This window comes from Babylonia areolata, chromosome 1 (genome assembly GCF_041734735.1).
Source record: "Babylonia areolata isolate BAREFJ2019XMU chromosome 1, ASM4173473v1, whole genome shotgun sequence".
NCBI lineage: Eukaryota > Metazoa > Mollusca > Gastropoda > Neogastropoda > Buccinidae > Babylonia > Babylonia areolata.
This window is the reverse complement of record NC_134876.1, coordinates 16,096,269-16,103,768: the sequence shown is the minus strand read 5'-3', so window position 1 is coordinate 16,103,768 and position 7,500 is coordinate 16,096,269.

Sequence of the window (7,500 nt, the reverse complement as noted above, 5' to 3'; positions counted from 1 at the left end):
CCATGTAGACAGCCATACTCCGTTTTCGGGGGGGGTATGCTGGGTATGTTCTTGCTGCCATAACCCACCGAACGCTGACATGGATATTCTGCTTGCGTATACAAACGAAGGGGGTTCAGGCACAAGCAGGTCTGCACATATGTTGACCTGGGAGATGAGAAAAATCTCCACCCTTCACCCACCAGGCGCCGTTACCGAGATTCGAACCCGGGACCCTGAGATTGAAAGTCCAACGCTTTAACCACTCGGCTTTTGCGCCCGTCATCTTCCAGTTCCAATGCAAACCAAACAATCAAGCAATTTGACAACTGCTCGCTGTGCTTCAGAGAACTAGATCAGTCAAATAAGTCCATTTTCATCATGACCTGTTGTTGTTGTCTCGTTCGTCATTTGTCACATGGATTCCCCCGTCTCCTCGACAAAGGCGGCAGTACGTCGCAGGTCCTCCAGTCCTCCGTAGAGTTTCCGGGCCGCTGGGATTGGGTCGGGCCAGGTTTTCTCTCGGAGCGCTTGGTGGAGCGGGCAGGACTGCAGCAGATGTCCTGTTGTCTGGCTGCCTGTTCTGCAGGGGCACTGCTCTGTGTCGCCGATACGGAGTTTCGTGTATAGGTGGTGTTTCAGGCGGTTGTTGCCTGTCCTGATCCTGAAAATGGCTACCTGCTGTCGACGAGTCAGCAGGTAGTTCGGGTCTGTTCTGTTGTGGCGTGGATGCTGCTGCTTCCACTTGTTCTGCAGCTTGGCCTTAATGATGGCCTCAGTGACCTGTTAAGGTTACGTCATTTCTTGTTCATCTGGGTCACTTACATGTCAGGATTCGTTGAAAGTCTGCTGTCCAGATATTGGGAAAATGGGCACTAGCTGAAGATAGATTAATACATAAGCAACGACATGAACACAATGACCATCAAAAAAGGCAATGTGTCTTTAAAAATCATAAGATGTTTGCTTCGTAATACATAGTATCATTGTCTGTGACTCCGATTAAAAACGTGATCACACAGCATTTTGTTTGCTTGCTCATCATTCACGTTGCCTGAATATCGGCATCAGGTCGCCAAGACGCCATATACTAGAGGAGACTTTTGATTCATTTGGATGTGTTCAGAAGTGACTGTCCTGGTACACAGGACGTTTCTTGTTAAGCCCCCTGCTTTGCGTGATAATCACTTGGTTGTGGATTCAGATTTAGTGAGTGTCCTTCAGAAACGGGGACTGCCACAGCAACAATTGCATGACTTAGCTGACACAGGAACTGACTACACACACACACACACACACACACACACACACACACACACACACACACACACACACACACACACACAACGGCGTGGGAGTGGCAAGAAATCGAAAGTGAAGTTATCACAAGAACAGAGCATCAAATAACAAATGATTCCAGACACATTTCATGATCGTATCCTCATATAAAATTAGTCGGCTGATTTATATCACATTCTTGATAATCACAACCGCTTATGGAGCATATATATATATATATATATATATATATATATATATGCTGAGAGAGAGAGAGAGAGAGAGAGAGAGAGAGAGAGAGAGAGAGAGAGAGAGAGAAATTATGTTAACTTTGTTTTCTTCCTCTATATTTCGTCCAGAGTGACAATACCCAGGCTTTCAGGCGTTCTTCATCCCTCGTGGTCACAGGTGATAAACATGCCAGGAAAAAGACGCTGTCCAACAAATTCCATTACCTTGTACACTCGGTCCTTGTCTGCTGCTAAATGAATTCTCGTCCCCTTTGACAGGCGCAATAGCCGAGTGGTTAAAGCGTTGGACTTTCAATCTGAGGGTCCCGGGTTCGAATCTCGGTAACGGCGCCTGGTGGAGATTTTTCCCATCTCCCAGGTCAACATATGTGCAGATGTACCAGTCCATGAACCCCCTTCGTGTGTACACGCAAGCAGAAGATCAAATACACACGTTTACGATCCTGTAATCCATGTCAGCGTTCGGTGGGTTATAGAAACAAGGACATACCCAGCACGCACACTCCCGAAAACGGAGTATGGTTGCCTAAATGGCGAGGTAAAAACGGTCATACACGTAAAAGCCTACTCGTGTACATACGGGTGAACGTGGAAGTTGCAGCCCGCGAACAAAGCAGAAGGAGAAGAAGAAATACATATTTTTTTTCGCCGAATTCCCAATACACCCCCCATCCCCAGGTCCCCTGTAGAGGTCTACTCCCACACCGGTCCCTGTAACTCTGTAGTCCACAATCGATCAGACGTGCTTGATGTCACCAGGGAGGGGAGATGCCAGACTTCTTTTACTCAAGTTTTCCTCTGATGAAAATGGAAATGGAAAGATCCGTGTGAAATTTGTTCCAATAACTCTGGTCTGTGTCTCCTATGAGGGGTGAGGGCCAGAAAGGGTGAAACAAGGTTATGCAGACCTCTGTGTTTGCTTCTGCAGAAAACAAGAAGAAAAAAAGGGACGCGCTGTCCCTGGGGAGGGTAGCCCGAATTTCACACAGAAAAATATGTTGTGACAAAAACAGTTATGCAATACAATACAATACATGTCTGTGGCTGAAGAACGGCTAGTAGCTTTTAGTTATGACAGTCACTTTAGGAATCTTATGCAAATCACATGAATTGTAATATACGTAGAAAAGAAGAAGGAAAAAAAAGAAACACTAATATTCATTTTTATTGACTATTCAGTCTTTTCATCTTAAAATCATTTGTCTTTATTATTATTTTTTTCTAATTGATCTGAATCTTAATTCATATTACTATTAGCTATGCATATGTAGCGACGTATGTCTATATGTTTTTCCTTGCCTCTTTCATGGTAAACACAGTTTTATTGCCATTTATTCACCTTACTCAATTATTTCATGTTCATGACACCTTGATGATGGCGCTGACTTTTGTTGCAAAGACACTACGTGTTTCATTCGATTATAATATGATTAACAACTTGGGTTCAATCAAATATTTGTATGTACTAACATGATTTCCATTAGCAAGTCTCTAATTCGTTCGAATAAGGTAGTGATGTCTTTTCTGAATTGAGCTGAATCTGGATGACAAAACGCACACACACACACACACACACACACACACACACACACACACACACACACACACACACACACACACACACACACACACACACACACACACACACACACACACACACACACACACACACACAGGGCAAATCTTTTATTCGTTCGAATGAGATAATGATGTCTGTTCTGAAACTGAGCTGAATCTCGATGACAAAACACACACACACACACACACACACACACACACACACACACACACACACACACACAGGGCAAATCTTTTATTTGTTCGAATGAGATAATGATGTTTGTTCTGAAACTGAGCTGAATCTCGATGACAAAACGCACACACACACACACACACACACACACAATCACACACACACACACACACACACACACACACACACACACACACACACACACACACAATCACACACACACACACACACACACACACACACACACACACACATACACAGAGGTACGCACGCATGCACGCGCGCACAAACATGTTCTTCAACAACAATGAATTGTGAACATTTCAGAAAATGGAAATCTATGGTTTCACCATCTCACCCACTGTGTGTATTTCTTTTCCATCTTTTGTGTAATGGATTTCATTTCCGGAAATGACAGCACATTTGTAATATTTGTAGATGTTGGATGTGCTGTTAAAAAAAACAACAACGTTGAAATCATTTTAATATTTTAAGACCTGGTAAAAATGAGAGGCTTTTCAAATTATTTTTCTTTAAAAACCCAAACCTCGAAAGACATTAAAGCGACGCAGTGGTCAAACCATAAGAACATGATTTTTTTCTTGTACAGGAGATAAGGCGGTCGAGAATGTGTACAGAAGTAACAACAGGAAATCGCATTGCCTTGTAACTTATTGCCTGTTATACATTACATTGAATTGTATTGTGTTGTATTTATTGCATTCCATTGTATTGTATGGTATGGTATGTCATGGTATAGTATTGTGTGGCATCGTATCGTATCGTATAGTACAGTATCATATGGTATCGTATTATATCTTGGTCACAACATATTTCTCTCTGCGAAAAAAAAAAAAAAAAAAAAGGTGACGATTCCATCCACCACCCCATATTGCCACTGAAAGCCTAGTGGTAACGTGTCCGCCTAGGATGCGAGAGAATCTGAGCGCGAAGGTTTTAATCCCACACTCGCCACTGAGACGATATAACGAGACGTTAAAGAACCAACGGCAACAAAAGCATTAACTGCCCCTGGCAGAGTGTGTTGAAATATCCACTTTGATAGGAAAAGAAGTACACTTGCTGACAATGAAAAGGGGGGAAATAAAGGATGGCACTGCGCTTGTAGCGACGTGCTCCGATAACATCCCGAATTTCACATAGAGAAGTTTGTTGAAACAAAATATGATACATTACAATTCAATGCTATACAATATAATGCAATACAATGCGACACAACACAGTGCAGTACAATATGATAAAATAAATACGATACAATATGAAACAATAAGAATACAATACAATACAGTACAATACAACACTTCCATGGGGAAAATGGGGAAAGTGCGTCACCATGATCCGCCACCATACTTTAATTCTTTTTTCTTTTTGTTTTGCACATGTACGGGACCACAGTTAATCGTCTCATTCGAAAGACTGCGACAAAAGATAGAATGACAGAGGCAGGCACTGCCCCCCCCCCCTTGTCTCTTCACCCCAGACTGTAGAGACCTTTCTGCTGTAAGACAACATCGTCTTGCTAGCAGCACAGCCACTACCCTGCTACACACAGCCTGATTCCCTCCCCTCTGATTGTCTGCTGTTTGTTCCTGTCGGATCAAGCAGTTCCTCTCACCAGTTTCTACAGCCCCTCTCACCAGTTTCTACAGCCTCTCTCACCAGTTTCTACAGCCAGCTCTCACCAGTTTCTACAGCCTCTCTCACCAGTTTCTACAGCCTCTCACCAGTTTCTACAGCCTCTCTCACCAGTTTCTCTCACCAGTTTCTACAGCCAGCTCTCACCAGTTTCTACAGCCTCTCTCACCAGTTTCTACAGCCTCTCTCACCAGTTTCTCTCACCAATTTCTACAGCCAGCTTTCACCAGTTTCTACAGCCTCTCTCACCAGTTTCTACAGCCTCTCTCACCAGTTTCTACAGCCCCTCTCACCAGTTTCTACAGCCTCTCTCACCAGTTTCCACAGCCTCTCTCACCAGTTTCTACAGCCTCTCTCACCAGTTTCTACAGCCTCTCTCACCAGTTTCCACAGCCTCTCTCACCAGTTTCTACAGCCCCTCTCACCAGTTTCTACAGCCTCTCTCACCAGTTTCTACAGCCTCTCTCACCAGTTTCTACAGCCCCTCTCACCAGTGTCCATTTCCTCTGATTCCTGTATCGCATCTTGGAGTCTGCCCCCCCCCCCCCCCCCCCACTGATCGCCAGTAAATCACCTGTCGACCAGGATTGATGGATGGATGGATACCACCACCACCTCATCGGAAGGGAGAGTTTTAGTTTCGCTTTCAAGGAGGCGTCAAAGTGTGCGAACTGATCCATGTACGTTGTACAGTATCTGCTTTCATTAGAAAACAACAGCAAGAGATAGGGAGCAGAGGGGTCGGTAGGGGGTAGAGCAAATGCGTTACCTACGGACAGAAATGGTACTACACATCCTCGATCTGAATTTTCCTCTTGAATACACACACAGACACACGTTGGTTTACTTTATTTTTTTTTATTTTTTAAAGACTTTCATTTAGGCAACTCAGATGTTTGTTGAGAACTATGTGCAGCGAGGAGAGTTCGGACAGGATTATACGGACAGCCTTATTTTCGTTTTGATTCCAAGGAGGAGACCTCTCAGCAATTACGACAACGTGAATGTGTATGGACAACAAAGCGATGTGTTTCGACGCTAGCGTGTTCATCATGATGAAGTACACAACACAAACAATTAAAAAGAGATTATTAAGTAGGTATGTACTGAAGATCACTGATTTACATATCGGGTGTCCCCCCAAAAGTGAACCGCAATTTGACAAGTATTTTCTCAGTAATCGAGATACCGAATTCATTGAAAATTTTCAGACAGTAATCTTAGGTTATCATCAACAAGTGTGCAAAATATCTAAAAGTTCGGACGCAAGTTATGCGAGTATTGTCAAATTCAAAACAACAGACTTATTGATGATACCCTAAGGTTACTGTGTGAACATTTTCAATGAATTCGGTATCTCTATCACTGAGAAAATACTTGTCAAAAAGCGGTTCACTTTTTGGGGGGACACCCAATATAATCACATAGGCATCATAAGTCATAACATTGATAAGAAAAGGTCAATGCAATGTTTCCTGCACTAAAAAGTAATACAATGCATATGTTCTTCTTATTCTTCTCATGACTGGCTACTCATGAACGCATTTTTTTTTCTCAAGGCCTGACTAAGCGCGTTGGGTTACGCTGCTGGTCAGGCATCTGCTTGGCAGATGTGGTGTAGCGTATATGGATTTGTCCGAACGCAGTGACGCCTCCTTGAGCTACTGAAACTGAAACTGAAAGCAGCTGCCATCCAAGTATGTCGTAACCGGTTCTCTGCACGTCAAGTTGACAGTATCTTTTTTTTTCTCTCTTAGCTACTTGACATACTTATACTATCATGATGTGGAACGCACACCATAATGTTGTTGTCATCACTCAAACGGTTGCCATCATATCCGTACAGTGGTTTAGAGCAAGCCAGTTCTAATATAGCAAGCCAACATGCTGGAAAAAAAACCCCCAACCAACCAAACAACAACAACAAAAAACCTTCACGGCTGGGCTCATTCTCGCAAGACATGTTTTAACGGTACATTCCGTACACCCACTTGTTTCGGTGGCACGACTCTGAAGCCATGGAATGGTTAAGTGCAGTGCGAAAACGTCACAACTACCACCAGGACGGGTTTTTGTTGTTGTTGTTGTTGTTGTTGTTTTTCATGTCACAGCACGCGCGGCTACCACCAGGACGGTTTTGTGTGTGTGTGTGTGTGTGTGTGTGTGTGAATGTCTCACAGCACGCGCGATAGACTCCTCTCAGCTAAATGCCATTGTGAGCAGTCACCACTTCGACATTTTGATAATATTTGATTTCTTCGTTGCGTTGTGGCCCACACCAGCTGGCCATGTAAGTCTCTTAGTGTCTCATTTCAGCACGACAGAGTAAAACCTAGACCCCTGCTCTGTGTCAAGAGTTAGCAACAGTGGCTGAGAGATGGAAGCTGAAGAGCGCATCAAAAAAGAGAGTAGTTGAATTTGTATTTCTTTTTGTCACAACAGATTTCTCTGTGTGGAATTCGGGCTGCTCTCCCCAGGGACAGCGCGTCGCTACACTACAGCGCCACCCATTTTTTTCGTATTTTTTTTCCTGCGTGCGGTTTTATTTGTTTTTCCTATCGAATTGGATTTTTCTACAGAATT